At 40.4% G+C, this 26317-nt stretch overlaps 1 protein-coding gene across 24 annotated transcripts in view; it reads left to right on the top strand.

Moving 5' to 3' along the window:
- ptprfa (protein tyrosine phosphatase receptor type Fa) overlaps positions 1-26317 on the top strand; it is a 350902-nt gene that overhangs the window by 53458 nt on the left and 271127 nt on the right. The window contains exon 3 of one of the 24 annotated variants that reach the window (XM_084953586.1): positions 22130-22183. The exons of 21 other annotated variants lie outside the window; for them this stretch is intronic. The gene's annotated coding sequence lies outside the window, so the exon portion shown is untranslated. Of the gene's footprint in view, positions 1-5646; positions 5738-16990; positions 17473-22129; positions 22184-26317 lie in introns of those variants that run through there. 2 more of the 24 variants (XM_084953584.1, XM_084953587.1) reach the window with 2 other exon arrangements.

The following is a 26317-nucleotide window of genomic DNA, read 5'->3' as shown; positions in this document are numbered from 1 at the left end:
CCCATAAAGAAGATGCTCCCCCAAAATGTAAATATGGAAATTGATGTTTGTCCCCACAACATGAGTAATACCTGGACTGCTTACACACCTCAACATGGAGTTGGACCATTTACCAGGCCTGGTGAGAACACACACAGGGATTCAAGGAGAAAACACTGCCAGGGCATCGCTCTCGCCCACACACACACACACACACGCACACACACACACACACACACGCACACGCACACACACACACACACACACACACACACACGCACACACGCACACGCACACGCATGCGCGCACACACGCACACGCCCACGCACACACACACACACACACACGCACACACGCCCACGCCCACACACACACACGCACACACACACACACACACACACACACACATACACTATAAATCTTGGCACAATGTTGCACAAAGCATCACTGATAAATGACAACAGTAAGCAAACTCATAATAAGTAAATCCGATATAAAAATGGTTTTAAATATAAGACAGGAAATGGAAACAGAAATCTATTTGTGATTGGTCGAGCATGCCAGGAGGTGGGCTGAGCTGTGTCACATTAGAACAACAAGATGAGTTTTGTATTGGAGCAGGAGATCGATGAGAACAGTAGGAAGACATCCTTCATCAGGTGCTGTTGGGAAAGTTTATCGAGCGGCTCGTAGTGGAGGACATTAATTTGACAGGAGTCGGCCTCCTGGTCACGCTGCTCACTCCTCTTACCTGTCTGCCCTCAGCCGGCTGCCTCGTTAGACACATCGGCCACGACAGATCACAAGAGGCGATGTGACCAACATGGGGACAATGACCCTGTCTGGGTTCTCTCGGCTGCTTCAGATTGGGAAAGAAAGGTTTTCTGTCCTTGTCCAGTTAGTTTGGACCAGCAGTAAACAAAAATCCCAAATACTATGGAGAAACGAAGCTGCTCTCATGTTATTTTACTGACATTATTATTAGTTATGCTCAAACATACGCTCGATCCACCTTTATATCATAATGTGATTCTCTGTAAAAGAGATGGAAGTGTTCGATACAACAGCTAACTGATGTTTTTGACTGGTGGAAATGAGCAAAGAGGAGCTTATTATTCCTGTCAGCTTCTGCAAAGTTGTTAAATTGTAAGAAGACGACACAAGCAGCAGTGCCACCGAAAACTATGACTGGAGAGCTGGTGTTTGAAGGAGGAGTGTACCTGACAGTATTTATAAAGATGGAAGTTACAAGGTGTGACACTACCTGCTGGTTTCGTTTGGGTCGGTTTAAAGCCCATTGTTGGTGCCATCTGTTACATTCAGAGCCAGGACAAAATACGGAGCACAGGGGAAAACTCAGAACTCAGAGCTCAGTCAGAGCTTACAGACTGGCCCACACATGGGCTCATTGCTATTTTTGCTACATCAGGCTTAGAAGACAGTTTGCATTATTGTAAGACTGAGATGATAATAATGATAAAAAGGCAACAACTAATGAAATAAATAATATCAGTAAAAAATGAACATGGTATGAAATGCAGCAATGTTTGTAAATGTTCTGCATAATATCTGACTTATATTGAGTGTTTATGTCTCTGTTTATGTCTCTGTTTATGTATGCCAGTGCTGGGTTCTCCTCTGCAGCCCACACATCTATTTATTTCCTAAATTTCTGTGTTTTTACATTTTTATTTATCAATTTCTGCTTAATTATGAAAATGAGGGGTCTGTCATTCAAAGTGTGTTATAGGGTCCACAAAAGTCCACAAAAGGAGTGGCTGCCCCCAGAGAACATTTTGCCTATTACCTTTACTTTTTTTAGTTGTATAGTTATTGCAGTTATTCACTATTCAGTGTTGATGCATTTTCGACATAAATTTGTTTCTGCTTTTATATTAAACTTTGGTTTTGTGGTTTGTAATGCCTGTGCGGGTCCTGATAGTGACGAGCGGATTGTCAGTCACAACCACACAGTAGTCATCAGAGCTTTCTATAAAGATCTTATCAGCATAGCAATAATTATTTAATTAATTACCAGGATGTAATGGCTGAGACCACAGTGAGTTCTTTCTTGGCACGTGTGGATATACTTTTGGAGTTAACTGATTCCAGTTTACAGTAAAAATGTAAACAAAACTCCGTCTGAGTGATGCTGATTCAGTTTGTTAGGATTCACTGACATCAAAGGGAGACATAAACCATGAATCAAATAAATATATTGCATGAGCCTCATATAGGCACGTTCTTGTGTTGATGGATGATCGAAGAGCACAAACAGAAGTGGGAAGTAAACTTTTGAGTGCTGCACCACCTTCAGAAGTTGATGAATACATTGCCTTGAACAGAGATCAAAGACAGCATCTCCCATCTCTGCCTCCTCTAAATCCCAACCACATCCACTCACTGAGAGTTACTTTGACTTTACAAGCTCTTTCTCATCCTGTGCACTTTCCATTGATCAATTAATTTAGGTATCTCACCCTGACAGGGAACACGTCTCCTCAAAGCATAGATGATGTCCCAATCAAAAGACTAATTAGGCTATATATCTCTTGTCTATGTTTATGGCTGATAAGTAATGGAAAAAGCAGAAGACCAGGACTTTGCATTGAGCATATGTCACTGTGAAGCTAAGTGTACACTGACAAAACACATTGAGACAACACAGGATCTAAAGAAAATTCAAATTCATTTCTGTAAGACAGTTCAGTTCAATTTTTCATCAGATTTCACCCACAAGTAATTCGATCATTCTCACGAGAAGAAAAACAAAGTGTGATTTGGAATATTCGTTTGATACGTTGATGCTTCACGTGTTCGTTTCAGAGCAACGTTAGCCTGAGTTCTTTCATCTGAAATTACCTGAGATCTTCATGATTTATCACTTCTGGATTATATTTCCTTTTTATTCTTTTTATGTTTTTGAGGTCTGTCCCTCTTTTGATTTTACTGTTTAGTTATAAGTGTTTTTGTTTCTTGTGTGTGAGTTTCTGGGTATTTTAGCTTTATGGTTATTCTTGTTGTTCTGTTTACTTGTCACGTTTTTATTCACTGCAGTAGTTTCAGTTCTTTGTGTCTCATTTTGTTAATACATGGTGGTTATCATGCACAGTCTATGGTTACTTCCTTTTTACTTTGAATGTTAATTTTCTTTTGTGTCTGTTAGTAATTTTCTTTGTGCCTTTAACCTCCTCTGTGATTGTTTTCCACCTGCTGTTAACCCTTTACTCTTTCAATATTTCTGTTCTTGTGTTTTCTTATTGTGACACTTTTAAATTATTCATCCATCCATCCATTCGCTACCGCTTATCCTTTTCAGGGTCGCGGGGAGTGCTGGAGCCAATCCCAGCTGTCATAGGGCGAGAGGCGGGGTACACCCTGGACAGGTCGCCAGTCTGTCGCAGGGCTAACACACAGGGACAGACAACCATTCACACTCACATTCACTCGCACATTCACACCTAGTGACAATTTGGATTATCCAATTAACCTATCCCCACAAGCTGCATGTCTTTGGACGGTGGGAGGAAGCCGGAGTACCCGGAGGGAACCCACGCAAACACGGGGAGAACATGCAAACTCCACGCAGAAAGACCCCGGCCTGATGGTGGAATTGAACTCAGGACCTTCTTGCTGTGTGATTTCTTTATTCTAGTCTGTGTTGTTTGCACCTTTGTTCATCTGCCTGAATTTTTGCTATTGGTCTAACAAAGGCTGAATTTAGTTACTATGTTGGGCCAGTGTCCTGCTTTTGGGTCATCTGTTCCTGGTAACTATGGCCTTAGTTCTAAGAATGACATTGTGTTTGTATATCAGCATTAGAAGTATGTTTGAATTAAGTGCTTTCACTTTACTAAATTCTTTTTCATTCTTTTTTTTTTTCCACATTTCACCTTTATTAATGCAGTTAAATCTCATTTTCAAGAGTGACTGTTTACCATTTCTGGGTCCAAATGCTCAGTTTGCAAAAGCAGAAGGGACAATTCAACCTTTTTATTAAATCCAGTAATCACCATAATTCCAGCGACCAGTCAGCTGTTCTCTCAGGTACTATGGTAGTTTAATGTCCAGACATATTAAGCACACATACTTTAAATGAATTCGGTTTTATTTAAATGGTAACAAAGACTTTTGCCTCAAGGCACTTATACTGTAAGGTAAAGACTGAGAGAAAAGCCCAACGACCACACGCCCTCCTATCAGGAAGCGTTTGGTGACAGTGGGGAGGAAAAACTCCCTTTCAACAGGTAAAAACCTCTGGCAGAACCAGAGTTTAATTATAAATGTTTAAAGTGTGTATAAACACACCAAGAACCACTAAGAAACACTCAGTGCATCATGGAAAACCCAGCAGCCGAGGTTTTTATGCAGAAAAGGGTTCAGGGTCACCTGATCCAGTCCTAAGCTTTATCAAAGAGCAAAGTTTTGATGACATGTTACTTACAGAGCTATCAGCAGGCTAACATACATATATTATTGCAGGCATGATGTTGGAGGAGAGTTTAATTGCTCTCGATAAAAGTACATTCTGAGATTCCCGTATCAGCAGAGACAAATGCCATCACATGACAGCAGGAGACGATGCACAAAACCTCAGCCGAGCAGTCGTGGGAGAGATAACCCCAGTCTCAACACAAGGACAGCTATCAGTATGCTGCAGTGCGGTTTGTGGATTACCTGCTGTGAAAAAGTCCTGATCCTAATTAACCTGAGAGTAAGCATTAAATATTTGGTGTGTGGGTCATACGATGAGTTCATATAAACTGTGATAGACATGAAAGACATGATACACTTGAAAAGTGCTAATAAAGACCAACAGAAGCCTAACATGACAGCTGAATAGTGTTTGGGGTCTCATGTCTAGCAAAACATGTGATGAAGCAATGCAACACATTAAAAAGATGAATGCCTGATCCAGTGCAGCAGACGCTTGGACCTGGAAACAGGGTCGTTTTTTCAGGACTTAACAAGCTGATCAGCTGTGAAACAGCTGGGTGGCTCATTAGCATCCACTATTTTGGCTGCGCAAACCTCACACAGCAGACACATTTCTAAGTTATGTTACTTGAAAACTATGAAATTCTCAATTTTAAACACCTCTCAGATCAATTTCTGACATTCTGACTATTTTATTCTGTCCTCTGCAATGGAAGATGCACCTCAGTTTTCATCAGTGGAAAAGTCTGAATATATTTGTTGTCTTGTGAAGCTTAAGTGAAGTGGATGATAAAGAATAAAGGAAGGCAGGAGGTTTTTGTCTTGGTAACAGCGACGTGTTATTTTAAAGGAATGGAAAGATTTAAAGGGGTTTAAACAGAGGATTAAAGTTCTTTTTTGTTTAACCTGGATCCTAAATTCCCTCTTTTGGGCTTTAAGTGATTACTATTTAGCAAAAATATGTGGAGCTGTTTCTTTATGAAATACAGTTTGTATGTGCAGCAGTGCTTAAAAAAAATCTACACAAACATGTTCAGGGTTTTATTTTCTGAGCGATTGTTTGTGATTTCATCCTGTTATACCTTCATGTTTAGCAGGAAGTTCAACAAAATCATGAAAGAACTCAAATACAGGCTTTATTTGGCCTTCCCGAGAGCACTTTGCTTTTAATTAGGCATTTCTCCTGAGGGAAACTGAATCTAAAGTTGGATTTTTTCTGTTTGTTTTCAGCATCATCCCATTCAAAGTTGTTCCAAACTCCACAGTTTATGCAGCACGGTGAGGAGTGTCACTACCCCCAACTTCAGTGCATCTCCTAAAGGTAGTCGGTGCAACTTCCCCCCACTGTGCTGCATCATTTTGTAGCCACAATTAAACAATGTGCTATTATTTGTTTCTTAAATCATTCAGGTCACAGTAAGATCCACTCCCTGTTCTCCTGTCTGTCATGTTTACCCTGTTGTCTTCCTGCAAAAACGCTCCTCCAGCGAGATTTCAGAGTGAGACTTCTGTTTGATGTGAGATGTATCTCTCTAGGGATCTCGTCTATAATGTTGTCAGACACTTAGAACAACAATCTGAGATCATCAGCTGCAAAACTAGCACTTTTACTTTGATGCAGACAACAGCCTCGTGGGACTGTGCTCTAGTTGTTCATGATTGGTGCTTAATTCATTCCTGCTCGATTGTAGACTGATTCTAAAACGGACTCAAAAAGAAAACTATAAACGCTTTCTGTTGTCCTGAGTCATATATGTGTGTGTGTGTGTGTGTGTGTGTGTGTGTGTGTAGAAGTCTTGATTTTAAATGTACCGTCTTATAAATAAGGCTAAAATCCAACCTTAGCTCTACCAGTTTGTTTGCCAGTGTCCTGATAACTGTCAATCAATGTGAGCCACAAAAATGGGTAAAACAACAAGCCCACTCAGGTTTTTTATGGCGGTTGAGACTATTTTTTGTAAATACACTTTTGAGTGCTATAGACATTTTTTTAACACTGGAGTCTACAGAGGTTGACTTTGGAAGCAGCCTTAATTATAGTTTTTGCCACTTCCACTTTGGCATCATGTTTCAGCTTCTTGCCCCCTGGTGGTGGCCCGTGTAGGGTTAGGGTTTGGCTACTAGCCATCTCATAGCAGAAAACTAATGCAAAAATGTATAAGACTGTATACATGGCTAAAAGAAAACCCAATCGTAATCGTCACGGTTCTGCTAGTGACTTGGTTGACAGACACTCCCTTTGCATGAATAAAAGACTTCCTTATCAATCCCAAGCTAACGAATCAACACCTATTTTATTTAAAGGTATAACTTCACAAAGGTTACAGCTCTGAAAGCAGTGATGTGCTTTCAGCATCAGTACAGTAACGTCAGTAAAGAATACGCTTTCCTGTAGCAGCTGCTCCTCGTGTCCCTCATGTCGGGGCAGAGAGCCTAGACAGGTGTGAGTAGATGTGGAGCTCGCTGTGACTTTGCCAACCTGCAGCATCAGCTCTAACAAACATGTGGGTTGTTATCACCTCATTATTATGGCCCCCTGGCATGGCACATCCATGGGCTATGTGGGCGTTATGAAGCACTAGAAAACATCATCAGCATAGATCATCAGGCATGTTTTGTAGAGGGAGCTGGTGATTGCTACTGATGAACACATTTAGATTCCTGTGGATATTAGGAGTGCTTTTGACTGCATGAGAAGAATTATACGGGAGCCTGTTGTGGCAGTCATGTGGCTCAGATTGCGAGTATTAGCGCACATCAAGGTTTCCATCATCCCTCACATGTGCTGACATGTCGATTTCCAAGTTTTAATACCCAAAATACACAGACGTGGAGCACAGAGATGTTAAGTACCTGTTTGTGTCATGCTGGAAGGGAATGATTAGCTTGCAGGATTAAATCAGTTTTTGAAAATAAATGTAACTTGGTCCAGTTGGAACCAATCACTGGACAGAAAGTTTCATACTGATGAAACGACTTGTCTGACACGTAGAGATTATTGACACAGCCAAACCACAAATTTCAAGTTTGTTTTTGTTTTATTTATGATGAAAGATCTGTTGGAACTCTGACTGAAGACTGATGCTACCAAAATAACTCAACACCCTTTGTTTATATCTAGAAGCAATGCAAGTGCATTCTTCTATAAACCAAAGCTGGAGGTAATTCGGTAGAGTTCAGGTTGGCAGATGAACGTTTTGCACGTCTAACTTTCATGCAAGAGACAAGAATTTACAACTCTTCTCAAAAGTGCAGTTGCTGTAATTTAAGCCTTTAAATGCTCGGCACTCAACAATGTGTTTTGATCGTTTTTGCTTCTGTTAGATGTTGGAGCTTCACTGTGCCGAATACATTCAGAGTGTGACACTTCAGTTCATCTGCTGAAAGAAGAAAGTTTCGCAGCGCTTAACTTGAATTTCGGTTAAAGCCATTTTGCCTGGCAGGATGTTCAGCCATGACAAAAAGGAGCAAAACGTTTATTTGAATTGAAAGACGTGAAATGAAGATTCATACTATGGCAGCTGTGCTCTGCCTCTTAATGTAGCTGGGTTTATACACACATTTCTGCTGATTGTGTAACATCTGTGACACACCCACCAAATTATATGTTTCTAGAAAATGTGTAATTCAACCTGGAAAATGTGGCATGCTGTTTTCAAATTGAACATACCCGAAGATTTGTGATATCTTAACTATTTTTGATGCTAATCCTGGTCCAATAGCTGACTGGTACGATGTGTGAACCTGAGCAAAACTAAAAGATGATCCTGCAGTGATATAGAAGAGATGCAGTCCAGCTGTAGAATTAAAACCTTTACGCTGTTTGCGCATTTTAAATGTTAATTAAAAGAAAACAAAGAAGAAAAATCATTTTACAGGGTTGAACACGTATCTAAACCTTATGCTCTTCTTGAAGGATGTAAGTGCACATGCCTCACAGGTTGGATGTCCAAGAAATTTTGACGTTTGTTGGGTGAAGTGGTAGAGAGTATTCCCGGGGGGTGGAGAGAACAAGCTTCAGTGCACATGTAGGTTAAGAGAACAGAGGTGATGAAGAGGAGGTGTTACATAGGTATGAAGTTAAGGAGAGAAATGCGGATGGACAGATGGTAGTGGATTTGCTCAAAAGGATGGCAAAAGCATGGAAGCATGTATTGATCACATACTTAATCTTAGATTATGTGGTGGACACATTCTTTAAGAAGAGTAAGGAACGTAGAGTATAAGTGTGGACAAAGGTGCAAACAGTTATCTTATGCACAAAGTTGAACCTGAACGAGAAGAGTCTGCAAGGTGGTGGCAGGGGAGAGTGTGTCTGCATGGATGGTAGTCTGTAGGATGACTTTGGACATCAATACAGGAACCAAGTGAAGGCATATGCATGGCTGCATATTACCAATGCTTGTCTTAAGACAAAGACCAAAGGCGATCCTGTGTGCTATCTGCTACTATCTTACTGTGTGAGGGAGTAAAAAAGAGATGAGTGCTTGTTTTTAGTATTTCATTTCTGTTCGTTGTGTGTTCTCCTCATCAGCTCTTGTGGAACCGTGGGAAGCAAACTGTTTCAAAGTGAAGGAAGGTTTGATTGGACAGATTGTGAAGTCTTCTCAGATTGAGCAACAGCTCACAGAGCATTGTGTGTGACTGTCAGAGCCAGCAGGAAACCTTTAGACAGACCTTTAATTATCCGCTGATGAACAGAGGCTGTATTTGTAATTAGAGAAAGAAAATGTTAATGCATTCTGTGGAGGATAATGGCATCACGCTGCCCAGGCATAAATCTCCACTCTGTGACTTTGCTAATCTCACGAGGCAACACAACCACACCGATTACCGTTAGTGTGTCCACACTGCAGAATACCTTCCCGGCATTAACTGTCACCAACAGAAAGCAGAAAATGATGCTGCACTCATGCACGCAGAGAGACCGCTGCATTCTGTAGAAAACCTTTAATATCAAAAAGGAAAACTGTTACATTGTGTTTATCACTGGAGCTGCTCCTATAGACTGAATTATGATGGTGTTTCTGTTTCACATTAATGTAGCCTGACATCAGGTTTCAATGGGGTGTTATTTTCCATTTATCAAAGCAGTAGTATTGAGTGAAGTATCTCTGCAGCCAGTGTCGTTTTCAGTTTCAGGTGAAGTCATGGTTGCTAGAAGCAGTTAACATTTCTCATGCCAAAAAATATGTCAGTGTGCAAGTGTGTCCATTTCATCCATGCCTGTCAGTATTGTGGCAATTTCTCTGCTGCTGTTTGTATTAATACAGATATTTTAGCGGCTCTGTCACAGAAATATGACGACAGGTTGATAGTAAAAAATGACAGGGTGATGTTTTCCACTGCTAACGTGCTCTCAGAAACTCAAGGGACAATGCAGCCTTTGTTAAATCAAGGTGGGGCATTGCCCCAACATATCCTCTCTCACCTGTAGCGCATTGGTGTAGGTGAGTGGAGCGTACAGGAGCCAGGGCACGGGACAAGCTCTCAAATCAAATCAAATTATTTCCAGCACTGTTCTCACATCTGCACAAATGCAATCACATGGTTTTGGGAATGGAGAAGTTAAAGACCTTTTATTGACTGCGTTGGATATTCGTGTTTCACATGCACCACTGGGCAATGGTGCATGTGAAACACAAACGTATAGAAAAGTTCAGAATGCACTGCGAATGTGAAAACAGCTTATGATGGGAAATTTTAATGACTCACAAAAGTGAGGTATGGTGATTTCTCACATAATTTTACATGGCGTCTAAAGGACATGGGTTCAGGGAATGTTAGATGCTCCCCATCAGTTTGGTGAACTCCAGTTTAGTCCTTAAACTACAAAGCTTTGTGTTGCTTTTGTGAAGTAAGATATCCCAAGTGCCAGATTGCAAAATGAGGACGCTACCGCTATGATGGTAATTTGTTAATCTTAAGGTAGCCATGCATTAAAGAGTTCTTAAACACACCATGGTCCCTACTCTGAATAAGACCAACATTGACACACTGTACTAAATAAGGATTGAAACTAGCAACTGAGTCCATAAACTCCCTAATAGACTGCTTAATCATATCACGTCATTTTCCCATAGACTTCTATATAGATGGAATGACAACACATTTAATGCAGTGTGTGGGTCTTTTACAGCAGGTGGAATATATATATATATATATATATATATATATATATATATAGATAGATATATAGATAGATATATAGATAGTAGGGGTGCAACGATACACAAAATTCACGGTTCGATATTTTTTCGATACAAAAAAAATGTTCATGCTTTTTTAATTTGTCATTTATTAAAATTATAAATATATATTTTAACTCAAACGTACAGTTTTTAAATTTAATGTTGCTGAAACAACAAAGTAATAAAAAAATAAATCTATCTGATGGAGGAATCACTCATCTTTGGAAAAGAGAGTTTATTACAGAGAAATGTCTCTTTCCAAAATAAAAGCTATACTATACGCTTCTTCTGGGCTATATTCTCAGCAGCATATTAAACATATCAGGTCCCCATAAGGAGAATCCTGTGCTAACGGCTGTCTAAATGACTCGGGTAAAGTTTGTAGCATGCGTGCTTGTTGTTTTTGTCTGCTTCCACTTGTCTTTGCACGAGGATGATGTCGGCGTAAATGTGCAGTCATATTCGTTGTGTTCCCACTAGTGCTGTCAGCGTTAATCTGAAATGACGTTAACGCCACAACACGGCAAATCTCCGTTAACGAGTTACTGCGGATCGCCCCGTGCGTGGGGCTGGACGGCCAACACGTTAACAAGCTAACTGCGCTAACGCACTAGTTCCCACCAATGTAATTGAGCATTGCGTGGCACATCCAACATACTGTTTTACTTTAGTCCATGACGCGCTTACCTTCAGGGTCATACGTCACATGAAGACCAAAATAGTTCCAAAGGCCAGATCTGAATGAGGGTGGGGGAGGTTCAATTTGCCATGTTGCAACGAGCTTAGCTTCTGTCTTGCGCTCAGTGGATCTGCGCTCGACAGTGCAGCCTAGGCGGAGTAGTCGAACGCAGAGCCACTGAGCTCTCAACACAGACAGCATCGTCAGAAGGAAAGTTGATAAAATAAATTAAAAAATTAGTATTGTTTGATACATATGCGTACCGAACCGAAAGCACTGTATCGAACGGTTCAATATCGATACGAGTATCGTTGCACCCCTAATATATATATATGTATATATATATATATATATATATATATATATAGATAGATAGATGGCCTTGCTGCATTAATTTTATGGCATGGTGTTTAGTGAATTAAAAACCTTTGAATCAAAATTACATTAGCTTTTATTTTCAGAGCCTGTGGAGCACTTGATGGAGCCCTGCAGGCTGCCTGCATCAGGATTTTCAAAACTCATATTGATTGGTCCGTGTATTGATGTTTTTGCCGAGGCCTAAATGCTTTGATGTCATACTCATGTCACGTTCTTCCTGGAGACAGTCGATCTATACTGTATCTCATTGATGCCTGTGTGATAGTATTCATATTACGGGCTATATTAAGCACCATCATGTGACAATGACAGCGCTCAGGCTAAAAATAGAGAGCAGCAGAGCCGAATGAAAATCTAATAGCCATAGATTACAGCTCTTTAATAATGATTTGAAAGATGTGATGAGAACATATTAGAAGATAATTGAAGTTCATGCTCAATTACAAAAACATCACTCAGTGATCAGAGTCTGAAGGTTTGAGCATCCTTCATCAGTATATGTTGTGTTTATTCAGGTTGTTTTAAATACACGTCCTCATTCTGACAAGCACACATTCAACAGATCTGTTATCATGTGAAATAAAGGGGATACAGTTCAAAGATGCAGACAGTGTGACCAAGACGGCTGCATCATTGCTGCTTTTTTCTCAATTATGATACTTCATTTGATTTTGATTTGATGAGAATGAGATAATTATAATACAGCCAATATTGTAGACAAGTGAGCCAGAGCCTTTTTGAAATGGCAAAGCTTGTTGAGCCGAGACAGAAGGGCTAAAATTCCTGAAATGGCCACTTGATGTTGGTTTTGATCTCTCATCGTTCATGAGCGCAACATTCCTGACCATGCTCACTGTGCTGGTGTTTGCAGCATTTTCAAACGAGATTATGACAGATTCTTCTCAAGCAGCAAACCTGCAGCTGACCTGAGCTGGCGGCCTGCTTCACCCGAATGCAGCAGTATTGAAACAGATGCAAACTATCACACGTGTTACTTACTACCAGTGGCAGCCTGTCAGGGCAAGCAAGGCAGGCCCTGCTTGATCAGTTAAATCTATAAATAGCCATAACATTCAAACAAAGAGAAAGTAATTTTATTAGTCCTTTATTTATCCAGGTAAAAAATCTCATTGAGATTAAAAATCTCATTTCCAAGTGAGACCTGGCATCATGGCAACAAATCTATCTACTCTTATTTCAAAGAGTGATCTGTGTCATAAGTTTCTCTTTGTGCCATCCTTTCAATTACTCCCATCTTGCAGCTGCAGTTAGCTGTTGTCTCAGGAAGCAGGCTTAATTATACATCCCTTCAGTTCCAGTGAAAGCTGTTGTGTCCCTCAGTGTCGTTGGCTTGTCTGTCTCACTAACAATGGCTTGATCTTGTCGAGCTATGAGGCCAACAGCTTTTTCTGATTAATTGCACATTGTGGATAAACCTCTGCTCTGTGATGGCACTGATAGGAGACTAGCATGTAAGACAAGCTGCTGCTGTCGGTCCTTTTCCGCTCTGGGATCTGTTGACATCTGAGTGATGTGTGTAAACAAAGCCAGCACTAGCAAGTTAACAAGCAGTCTGATGGTGATTTCATTGTAGCATATACGTTTTCTCTGATTAACCACTTTACTCAATATGTGTGATGTAAGAAATTATTATTAACTCCTTCAGCACATTTGCAAGGAAAGCCTTGATGATGTTGAGGGAACATCAGCTTCTCCCACATCTGTTTTAATAAAACAGGGAAGTTTAAGAGGTGCAGGCTCAACAAACATTTTTATGATGATGTTAAGTCTAACCAGCTGTTTTGTCAGCAGTCTACCATTTTTCTCTGTTATCTTTAATATCCATCTAGATATTGACAGTTTACTATGTCACACAGTACTCGAGCCTTTTAATTCAGCGTGATAAATAAAAAAGTAAATAAAGGTGTAGTCCTGTTTTTCACTGTAGTACATAGTGTTCTGAAAAACTAATTTGTAGGTATTGTTGTCTGTGTCAAGCACCCATACAGTCTCTGGATGCACCTTTCAACCCAGCAAACACTTTTTCTCCCACCAATGATCCCACTGGAAGTCCACAATGATTGCTTTCTGAACTGACCCCACCTGCTGACTGCAGAGGTGGTGCATGTGTGTTTTGGGCATTTAGTCAGAAGTTCCATATGAGCAGCCCACCCCTAAAGTCGGTGTTGGAGCTTTTTCCCGAAGGAGAAAAGTGATGCATTGCACCCTGCTGCTCAGTAGCTGAGTAAGCCTCAACATTTCCTCCAGACTTTTGCAAACCAATATTTTAAAGTTTCAGGATTATTGTATTATTGTATTTCAGCCTGACACATCCTGCTTCTGAATCTATGATTTCAGAGGGTCATTAAGAGGCAGCTCACGTCAGTAATCACAGATGCCGGGTGACTTTGTTGTAACTCAAATAAGGGAAAGGAACTCTACCAGGTGGCCACTCACTTTTAAGGGGAACTACAGCTTGTTTGATGTGGCTTTTGACCTTGTGAAATTGCTGGAGTTCATTTTGCTGAAATGATAAATCTTTACGAGAAACATGAGCCTGCAGGCTTCTGAAAATCTGCTTTGTGATGTTAAGTTAAAATGGATACCCCCATCAGAGCAGCAGCACAGGTAAAGAGAGATGTTCTTTGTTCATGGATTTAATGCCACTGACTTTCTTGCATTGAACCAGGTCCTGCTGTGATAAATCACTCTTCTGTAATCAAAAGTTTTAAGTCCCTTTAAAAAACATTGAACCAGTGGTTCTTTGGTGAGGCTTAAACACATCAAACTGTGGGGAAAACGGACCGACATGTGATACCATCTGAGGGTTTGTGAATCAAGCGGAAACTTGTACAGTATATTGGCTGTAGCGACTTGTCTCCGTCTCTCTGCCTTTATTGGTTGAATTTCTTTTCCACACCAGATTATGGATTTTCTACTATTTCTACTCTTGGTAGAAATTTTGCCTCTGGATCACTTGTGAATTTTGTTATTATATTTCTGATTGATATCCAGCTACTTCACAGGGCTGAACTTGTGTTGGTCATATTTGCTTAAAACAGCTGGTTTTGTCTCGGAGTACGATGCATTCAGTTTTATGTTCAATGTCACAGTAGAATTGAGTCTTTATCTACAGTTATGTCCATAAGTTTTTGGACAATGACATGTTTTCTACACCAACACTACGAGTTTTAAATCAATCAACATGTGATTTGACTGCATGCTTTTGTCTTTATTCAGAGGCTTTCACAAAAGCATTTCATTACCTGTTTAGGAATTACAGACATATTTATACATAGTCCCCCATTTTCAGAGGATCAGATGTAAATGTGCGTTTGTTAAAACCCTAAAATCAAAGCAAAAGTTTGACATTTTTATCAAACAATGAAACGATGTGGCAAAAAATACAAACATTTGTTGTTGTCCAAAAGTGTGACAAAGTGGGTGGAAACACCATTTGTCCACATTAACATTCTTATTTTGATTTAGCCACATCTCATTCTGTAGTAAGCAAACATGTACTGGGTTTGTTTATGTTTTGCACTTTTACAGATTATGTAACATAATCTTGGTTTAAATCAAGCATGTTATTTATTTCAACTGTTAATTGTCTAGTTTGAACTCACCTCACCTACCTGTGTCCCAGGAACCAAAGGAGGAAACGTAGCTTCACTTCCTGTATTTAGAGTTTCCTAGTTAGTCTGAGGTCACAGGTGAAGAAGGGGGAGAATCCTTGTAATTGAGTAAAGTTGATTTTAGAGTGTGTTTATAGAGAAATGGATTTATTGCTGTAATATGTATTGATGACACCGTAGAGTTTTATTGCTAGGAAAGCGTTTCAGTAAGTAGGGAAATGTTTGCCTTACCTACCTAATGGAAGAGTCCAGGGTGACAGTGTTTGGACTGTTTAAGCAGAAGAACGCAGGTGTTGGAAGAGCAAGGACCAGGTCAGTGTAGCTGTGTGCATGTGACTGTAATTTCTGTTGATTTAAGTTCAGTTGTGTTTATTTGAACTGAGTTAACTGTGGAGTTGAGTTTCTTATTTATTTTTGTAAATATTGTTTGGTCACAAAAATGCTGAATAAATCACTCGCTACACCGGACAGCATCAGTCTCCTGCCCTTCTTTAGCCGCTTAGGCCAAGTCTTACCACACTATGGACCTACATAAGATTTGTATTGACTGCAGTTACTTTGGATTTCTCAGGGTTTCACACGTTCATTGACCTGAGCTGTCAGCTAAACAGGTTTCTGTGTATAACTGCAGAGGAAGGACTGTGCTCGTTTTCTTTGTTTACATGAGACTCGAGAAATAATGAAGCAGTTTGAAGAAGTTAGAAGAAAATTTTGTTGGATGATTATTTGGAAGACAAAAACTTTTTTATATGAATTTTCATTCAGCGATCGGCTCAGTGTGTATTTGATGTCCAATGTGTTCACTAACAAAAGTTTGGAAGCTTATTTGGGCATTTATAGAAATATTTTCAGAGAAGTGTTAGATGACTCATAGTTGGTGGTTTCTGATTGATATAAAGCTTTGTTTGATAAGCGAGTGCAAAACAACCTGTTTTATTTTGTGAAAAGGAGTCAAAGTCACTGGATGCTCACTTACAGATTTATTTAAAAGCTCAGTTTATTCCCTTATAAGTTTCTGACAAGTGATCACTGTGACCAAAGACTACAGACCCTGCAGCAAATAAAGACTTTTTTCTGAAAGTCATGGAGAAATGTTTTAGTCAGAAACAAAAGTGAAACGATGTAGCAAAACCCCAAAGATCCGAAATGGGAATATGTAATGAGTAAAAATGTTCCCGGGACCAGCTGCTGCTCTGGCCGTGCAGCACAATGAGCTGATGAAATATAATCACAAAAGTTTTTGCTTTTTGTATGAAGGAGAGGAGAGAAATGCAGAATACAGCAAACAAGAAAAAACCCCAAAAGACTGCAAGGTGTGATCACACAAGCTCAGTCAGCAAACACAACAAAGTAGCAAAAACAAACCACACGACACACGAGGAAGACATGACCCCAAAACAAGCCTCAGTGTTTCCAATATGATTTTTTTAAACTAATTTTTACAGCAGCTTCTTTTATATACATATGATTCAAAGTTTTATAGCATCAGAGTTGGCTGAACAGACGATATTTGACATATCTGAATATTTTAAGAATGGAATGAGACATTATATCTACTGATAGTGTTGCTGAAGTTCTTGCAATTGCATTACATAATGTTATTTAGCATATTGTTGTATTATGATACAAGTATATCAGAAATGGGGTTTGCAGATTGGAGCTCTGTTTTCTGTTGCTCTTCTCTGCTAACAACAGGTAAAGTAAGAGGGAGGAGCCTGTCTCACCTTCCTTGGGTTAAACCCAAAGCACAGCTTCCCAGCAGCACAGAGCCCGCCTCTCGGCCTCCACAAACCTCCCCTGAAACCTAACACCTGTGACATCATGCTCCACACACAGGCTGCTGGCTGACTAGTTCTGCTCACAGAGCTGCAGGCTGTTCACTAGCTCTCCCTCCCAGGAGAGATCCACAGCTCTGAACCCGCGCTACCAGCCACAAGGAGGTAATCTGCGATCAGATCAATCACGCTGCTGCAGCGCGCTGAAGCCTCTACCTGTGGCTGACCTCAGTGGCTGCACACCTCCCCCGGGCTCATTGCTCCAGCAGCTTGGAGGAGAAATCCTTTATGGGCTTTGTAGGGGAATTGTTCTGTCACTTCTGAGGCACATCGCTGAAGACTGCCAACACTAATTCAGCCCAGGATACTCTTTGTTTTCTCCATGGAGCCTAATGCAGGTAAGCACTTGCTGTTCAGCAAGTTGTGAAGTCTTAATGCTGAACGAGGCCACCTGCTCTCGTGTCTTTGGAGACTTCTTTTCGTCATTATAACTTCAAAAGTGCCTCTCAGATATCTATTTAGTCTTTTGGAATATCATCTTCTCAGCGGCTGAATTGTAGCATTCATGGATTGCACTTAACAACAAAAGACCCTGATGAGTTTACCTCACACAAGGGTCTGCGCTCGTACACACACTTGTGCACACTCACACAAATGGCAAAGAAGGAGGACAAAGAGGGAAGAATGAACAAACAGAGAGTCTATATTGAAGACTTCACTTTGCCTGCAGAAGTGAAACTTAAGATTCGGCTGTGATTTAGTGCTAAAGAGGTCTGTTTACTGCTGTTTGATGAATTCTTCCTTCTTGTTTCACTCCACGAGTAACACATCGTTAAAGCCTTCCAATAATGAATTTAAGATTCGGTTTATTTAGTAGTTTCTAAGTAATTTCTCACACAAAGTCAAAGTTTTTTAGAGAAAATTAACAATCCACAGATTCACAGATTCACGTTGCATCGAAGTCAGCGCAGAGATTTAACAAGGCATTGCAGGTAAACCAGTTCAAAGACCTGAGTGGTAAAAAACATTAAAAATGAGTCACGACAAACTCATTTTTGCCAGTTTTGATCTCCAAATGTCTGAGAATAAGGATTCATGTCTATAGGCTTACCCTGTCCAAACTGTATTCATGTAAAGCCAACAAAGCAGATCTTTTCATGTTTTATATTCACGTTGAATCCATTTTATTTTGATAGACTTGATATTTTAAGTTGTACCTTACAAGCTCACAGCAGCTCACACACCTTGCACCTGACACAGTTTTCCTCATAATTATATTGATTCTCATATTTGACTTTATTCAGTCAGCTGCTCAGTATTTTCTTTAGTGTTTGCATTTTTTAAATAGACTTTTCTTGGTTTTTAGTGGACAAATCTAAACATAGCTTTTTCAAATACTCAGTGCTATGTACCATGCAAATAAAATAACAGACTGTCACTTACCAAAAATAATGCATAGACTGCTTTTTCTTTGTCTGTTAATTAATTAATTAATTAATTACAATTACCAGAAAATTGCATTGAAATTGCTCCAAAAGACGCCATCACCACCACGATGTGTACGCTTTAGTGATTCAGACGACCCACGTAGGTGTATATATGTCACTACTAATACGGTGACGAGGTGGATTTTCATTGTTCAGCTTACTTTATATGAAATAAATAAATCTTAGCCATCATTTTGCTTATGAATTATTTAGTTTCTGAACAGTTGCAACATGTTTTCTTCATTTTCATGCATCTTATTAAGAAAAAAAAACATCAAACAAGGTGAGAAATAAGGCAGCTTCCCTGGAGTGACATGAACAAATCCCGACCAACAGGCTGTCTAATATCCACCAGAGAGCTGACCGACCTTTAGGGAATGCTGAAATTTCATATTTTGTGTTTCAGGCTTTTGACTTTCCACCACACCGTTCCAGGCGCTAATCCCAGCGTCTTATGCAGCCCCTGTTGTTAGTTTAACGAGACCATGATTTGCTTAAGACTAGCTGTGCTACATATTAATGCAACTAAACATCCTAATCTGCTCCAAAATAATTGTTAATTTTCAATACTTAACATTAAACTAAACACTTCTGTTATGTGAGAAACATTTTGCTCCTTTGTTCAAAGATCTAGATAATCTCTCATGTTTCAAGGCTTTAAGAAATTAGAATATTTATCAGAAGTAAATACAGTGTGAAACAAAACAAAACAAAGTAATATATAAACTCTTGACTGAATGTCAAGTATTTAAGTGAAAGACTGCTTAAATAATTAAAAGATTCTTGAGGAAAACAGTTATTATGCAGAGTTGTACTACACTAAATCATAGTGAATACAAAGCACCATATTTACATTTAAAGTATCGCAGGATAAGATGACATCACTGCCATGATCCTGGGTTTGTTCTGTTTTGGACCCTTTGACAGTTTTCACTTTAATCATGTTACATAAAGTTCTTCAGTAAATTATTTGAGTAAGTGTGTACTCCACGTCCAGCTTTGGGTATATGCCCTCCCCCCACCTCCCTTTATTATTCCTTCCTATGCTGTTCCTTAGCACATTATTTGTGAGGACGCAGCCTTGTACTGTTTTCTGGAACATCAGTGAGGCTCAAGAGGCTCTTAAAAGTGTGAATGAGAACTTTGTGTGTTGGCTTTGTCTGTCGTGGTCATTCTCTCAGTGGCAGCGGTGTTGAGAGAAAAGCAGAAATCGAGGGAAATGAAAGGTGCAGCAGAGGAAAAGTAAACTTCCATTTCTGTCGTCCATTCTGGCTTGTATGTTCAGTGGTACTTGTTGGTATAGGTCACTATCTCATCACTGCCTTCTACAACCAATCGCCTTTTTCTTTCTACCCCGGCATGGTGAGGTTTCCAAAAGCACCCCCACCCCTCGTCCTTCGTCACTTGGCCTCACTATCATCCTCCTCCCGCTCTGCCGTTTGGTGCCTCACGCTGGAATCTGAGACAGGGCTTTGCTTGCGGCAGGTTAATTGCCTCTGAGATTCCTGTGCTAATGGAGCTAATCCTACTTTTGTGAAGCTTGTGCTCCGCTTTTGAGCTTGTTAGCAGGGTTATTGTGTGAGGTTGTATTAATTGATTAGCGTCAAAGCTCTGTGTGCTCTTGTCTTTGTGATGAATCCTTCATTTGGAGCTCCGGGAGATGTTGGTCAAACATGAAACAACAACTAAAGATATGCCAACGAAACGATATACATGCACACATATCCATTCACCTGTGTGAGCTTGATCTGAAACCTTATACCAGTTACAGTTAACAGCATGTATTGAACTATTTCGCTGCACTCTTTGCGTCTTTGATGAAGGACTTTAAGTCCCTTCCCTCTACCACAGGCTTCTGAGGCTCACATCAAAATAGGCAGAATTTATTATCATTTCATTTTCCCGCCTCAGTTATTTAGGGTTTCATCTATAGCAGGGTCTGTGTGGGACTTAATCTCTCTCGCTTTTGCTTTTGTGGAGCAACAATTTAAATAGAATTTGTTGCTTAGTTAACGTTTGGGATGTAAAGAGAAAATATTCGTGAAATGTATGACTTGCAATGGGAAATGATCCCAAACTGGTTATAAATAAGAGATGCAAATATTCTGCTTTGAGGTTTCTGTCATTATGGCAGCCTGAAGGAATTCTTTCACTGTCGAGCAGTCGGTTATGGGTCTAGGCGTCCTTTAGAGGCCAGTTACAGACTCCCGGCAGCGTCTGTTGCTCATCAAGGAGACTCTCAGATTCAGATGTAAAGGAAATCTTTAAAGGGATTGTTCTGGGTTTGGTAAAGCCTATCGGGTTCATAATGAGCTTCTTCTTTAAAGGAGCTGCCGAACCCTTGTTCTTTTTAGCCTTACGTCAATCAGCTGTGACAAAAAAGAGAAAAAACAGTCTTGAGTCAGTCTGTATTTTGCCAAATTAAATCTTCACACATTTCCCCTCAAAAGTAGAACAATGGCAGGTCTCTGCCGTAGAGATGTGTCGATTGAAAGTCTGGACAAATTTGCTTTGTTGAGTGAATACTGTAATTGACTGATGTAATCTGCTAATGTAAACAGTATTTGAGCCTGCTTTTTATATTCCTATATCCAAAGTGGCTGCTAATCAGCTGTTCAGTAAATTGTTGAGCTCATGAGTGACTCTTTTAACATTTTAATTTTTTAATTTTTATTTTGATTAAACTAAGATTACGATGACTTTTTTCCAAGCTCCTTAGATTAAACTAAGAAGGTATACCATTTTAATCTGAGACCTAGTGGGTGTATTTTACTTAATTTTGATAAACAGGTAGCAGAGTTAAAGATGTAACATTCTTGTTGGGAGTGTCCAGGAGCGTTTCACAGAGGCGGCTCAGGCGGATCAGTTTGGAGACAAAGTTAGAGAGGCAAGGCTGAGATGGCTCACACATGTGCAGAGGAGGGATAGTGAATATATTGGAGAAAGGATTTTGAATATGGAGCTGTCAGTCAGAATTAAAAGAGGAATACCACAGAGGAGGTTCTGGATGTTGTGAAAAAGGACAGGAAGGCTGGATGTGATAGAAGGAGAGGAGGGATAGGCTGAGATGGAGCAGCAGAACGAAGGATAATACCAGAGCCAAGTTTTGTCTGTAACTTTATGTCTGTGAAGGTTCTTTTGTCAGATAAATCTTACCCATAGCTGTCTCTTTGTTTAGAGGCTGTAAAGCGTCACCCATTCGATTGCTTCACTTGGGTCGGCTACCATCGATGGTAAGAAAACATGGACGGAGCTTCTGGGTCAGAAAAATGAAGCCAGTGTTAGAAGTGCCTTAAAGCTGGATTCTGACGGCCACCCGATGGTGATAACTGTGGTTGCAGAAAGACTTCCAGGCCGGGAAGGTCCATGGGAAGTGTTTTATAGCTTCTCCTCTGTAAATATATGGACTCTTGTTTCAGGACATATAGAAAAAAATGTCTATTCTTAAAATCTTGGTGATACCATGTTTCAAAAGAATGATCTGCACTATGAAACCACATGCTTATTGGCTAACAGTGCATCAATCACAAGATGTTAGTCAGCGCCACCTTTCATTTGTTCGTTGCAGCCCAGATGGCCTGCTGGGAACGCTCACCTCGAGGTGACGGGACTTCAGACACAGGTGGGTGATGTCACAGTAGCCACACCCACCTGTTATACTGGGTATGTTCTGCTCAGATACATAAACATATATCGTCGGTTGTTGAACTTCATCATTACGTACCACTTGACCACTGTCTGTTATTCCTACCAGTCCACACTTATATGGCAAGCGGAAACTGTCCCAGTCTTTATGATGCACCATAAACTGCTGGCTGCTGCTTACATTTTAGATGTGGAGGTCATATCATTGATCTCATTAAGGTGTAATTGTATTAGGTTTAATTTTCCCAGCCTTAACCCTGTTTATGTAGTTCGCTTGTTAAAACAGCTGTTTTTCCACCATCTTCAAACTTACTGTAGTTGCCGTGCAAAAATACTTTCACTGAATCACCCAGTATCACAGTCTCGTCTGGCAGGGGGGTTGAAAATTGTGCTTCTGTAAATGCTGGTGTGACCAAGCTCCAATAGCAATGAATGATGAATGCGACTGTTTTTACAGCCTCCTCTGCTGTAACATCGTTGAAGCAGTCAGTGGAGTTATCACAGTGCAGCCTGTAGGCCTCCAGCAGCCACTGAAAACATTCACAACCGCGTCTGTGTGAAGTCAGTCGCAAAAGGATGAGTCTGCACACGCCTGCTGAATGCAGCCGGGAGCTCACCTGACTGGCTGTTATGACAGGAGTTATGGCCTAAGACAACCACCCTTTTCCTTCATTTCACTAAGCCGGGCTGAACGGGACAATAAAGTGGAGAACAGGGGACGGCTGCGATTCTTTGAATATATGTCATCATTTATACACGAAGGGGGATATTTGTCATCAGCCGTCTGCCTACAGATCCATGAGTGTGCTGATGGCTGATGCAGAGAGGAATGATGGCTGACTCACTGATGCTGCTGGGCACAGGCAAATTTTTGTGCCGGCAGGTATTGAATTTGACCTGGATGTGGATGTCACAGTGTTCTAAAAATGGAGGAAAATGAATTAATTTTTTTATTTATGAAACATTCAAATGAACTAGCCCTTCGAGACTGAATTAGGCAAGTGAGTAAGTGCAATTTCAGGCGCTTACGTTTTAGTGTTTATGCTGCAATTTACTTTGTACTTAATAATAGTTTAACATGAGTAGCTTTTTGTTTCCAAGTAGGGTTCGGGAAGCTATTGTGAGTTAATTATCTGGGGTCAGTTTTCCAAGTTATTCAGTGTTATTTGGTCTGTTTTAATTGTGCAATTCAAAGCTCGTGCCCACAGGCATCGGTAGTCAAAGTTCAATCTGTCTTTCACAAAACAGGGCAGGCAGTGGCTGAAGGACATACAAGCTCTCTTTTGTGCTTCAAAATGGCAAGGGCTAGTTCTAGTTTGGTTAAGTTGACATTGAGGGAGATTAACAAGTTTTGTTAATGATTACGTGAACGAGGAGTCAGTCTCAGCTTTGGAGTACACGAGCTCTGGTTGGATGATCAACGTGCAGAGGCATAATTTCATAAAAACATAGCTTGTTGTTTTTTTCACTCCTCGATGCTTTTTTGTTACATTAAACACAACTTAGAAACTAATGTGTTTCACATATGCTTTGAACTTTGAAAGACGTGGCAACACTTACATTTTTACTCAAATTATGTATTTTGTTTTTAATCCTAAACAAACTGAGTGATTTTTTTATAAGAAGGTGTTAAAAATGTTTACATTTATTTGGCGTTCATGGACCAAAATCATGTTCAGGTAAACAGGAATGAGGGGGAAAACATTACTGTCCTGAATCACACCCAGCTACTCTTCACTGCAGAGGTCTCTGTCGGCCCACACCGTTTGGCCACCGGGAGTGGAAGCAGCCACGCAGCCTGGGGACACGCTGGCTCGTCAGCATTCATATTTAACAGTGTTTATGGAGGCGGACGTGAGCAGCTGTTCTGCCAGGAAGCGTCGCCTTAAAAGCTGCAGTTTGTCTGTGACCTTTGGCATGGGGGAGCATGGTGTGGAACATGTGAGGAGGCACAGCTCCTGCCTTAGTGGTGCTGTGCGTCACATGTCAAATGTTCTACAGCCACGAAGCCTAGAGTAGACATTTTAGGTCAACAATAGTATTAAGTGACAAAAAACAAAACAAAATATAATAAAAAACTGTTTACTTTTCTCCTTAGAGTGTTGGTGTCTTCTCTGACTTGTAATTTGCAATAATATACTGTATTGTTGCTCCCTAATTAGTCCATAATTGCAGAAAATAGGGAGCTGTAATTAAAAGGCCTACTGCAAAATGTAATCAGCAGCTTTTCTACCAGTGGAACATTTTGATTTTAGCCTTTCAAACAGTAATACCATCCTATCACAGTGAACGCACAATGCCTTTCATTTCGGTTTATTTCATTTCATTTTTAACAACAGCTTGTCAGCACTGAGTGTTGGTGAAATGGAGATAATGAAGATGGTGGCAGGATGGCAGTATGCTTAGTTTGTTCTGTAAAGTGGCGTCCTCTATGTTTGGTTAATGTCTAATGTCTGCTCTTGGATCTGGATGATGTTATAGAAAGATTATATCTCAGGCAGTTAGCTCTGCTTGTGAGCACAGATTTCCCATTTGCCTGGTGTTCAAACCACTTGTTTGGGGAGGGTCAATCAAAAGACAGTTGCTTTAAAGGATAGATGGCCTTAAAGTTGGAGGAGCTAAAACAGCTGGTTTCTGATGGAGGAAGAAGTGAGGCGCCCCACCAAGACCCAGTATAAGATAAATTAGGATGGTGTCTGTGAAGGTTCTCAGTCATCCAGGTCATCGTTGACTATAAATTAGGATGATTTTGAGCTGTGAAGGATGGAAGCTACTGTAGTGAGCTCACAAATAAAAATTTAGCGGCTGAGCTTAAAGATTACCAACAGATCAGAACAGCAAGCATTCAGAAGGTAATGATGCTCTCCGTGCAGACTGTGATCACAAGCACATGTGGCACATCTCTCATTCAAAGCTGGCTCATTCTGGATCTGTTCTAGCCTGGCTGCTATTTTTAGATGATTTCCTGGAGCTGCCTCTGCAATCTGTGGTAGATAGTATGTTATATAGTATTGCAGTATTATTCTTCCTATAAGTCTCCTCAGACAATTCAGGACCCGTAAGGTAGTCCAGAGGGGTACAAGAAGGCAGCCTTGAAGGAGAGATTATCTGTAATTAAATAATATTCTGTCCTGCCGCATGTCAGTGAATTTGAGGGGCATCAACAAAGCAAATGATTAGCAGCAATCTTTCAAACAGATACCACAGAAAGTCACTTATATTCAGTGCCACAAAGTGACAAAGGGCAAAATAACTACTGGAAAAATTCCCTGTTAAATCCAGAATTGAATTCAAAACTGCAGGCTTCCTTGTTGTTCCTAGAGTATTTAAAAGTAGAATGGGAGGCAGAGCCTTCAGTTTTCAGGCCCCTCTTCTGTGGAACCAGCTTCCAGTTTGGATTCGGGAGACAGAAACTATCTCTACTTTTAAGATTAGGCTTAAAACTTTCCTTTTTGCTAAAGCATATAGTTAGGGCTGGACCAGGTGACCCTGAATCCTCCCTTAGTTATGCTGCTTTAGGTGTAGACTGCTGGTGGATTCCCATGATGCACTGGGTGTTTCTTCTTCACTCACTATGTGTTAACAGACCTCTCTGCACTGAATCACACTTGTTATTAACCTCTGTCTCTCTTCCACAGCATGTCTTTATCCTGTCTTCCTTCTCTCACCCCAACTGGTCGCGACAGTTGGCCCCGCCCCTCCCTGAGCCTGGTCCTGCTGGAGGTTACTTCCTGTTAAAAGGGCGTTTTTCCTTCCCACTGTCACCAAAGTGCTTGCTCATAGGGGGTCATATGATTGTTGGGGTTTACTGTAGGGCAGGGGTAGGGAACGTTAGTCCTACCCCTGCTGCAGGGTCTACCTTACAATATAAAGCGCCTTGAGGCGACTGTTGTTGTGATTTGGAGCTATACAAATAAAATTTATTTGAATTCAATTCGGATTTGGGTAGATTTGGGTAGTCCTAAGTTAAACTTTTAACTAAGTGACTGCCAATGAGAGTGAAAGGGTTAAATACATCAGAGCTTTATTTGGTCAGTGAGAGTTCTGAATATTTGCTAGTGGCCAACTCTTAACTACAAAACAGTGCACAACGGACAAATCACTTTCAGGA

This window comes from Perissodus microlepis, chromosome 15, assembly GCF_051167445.1.
Source record: "Perissodus microlepis isolate ML-2025 ecotype Zambia chromosome 15, ASM5116744v1, whole genome shotgun sequence".
NCBI classification, from domain to species: Eukaryota; Metazoa; Chordata; class Actinopteri; order Cichliformes; family Cichlidae; genus Perissodus; species Perissodus microlepis.
The sequence above is the reverse complement of the archived record's forward strand: the minus strand, read 5'-3'. Positions and strand labels throughout refer to the sequence as shown.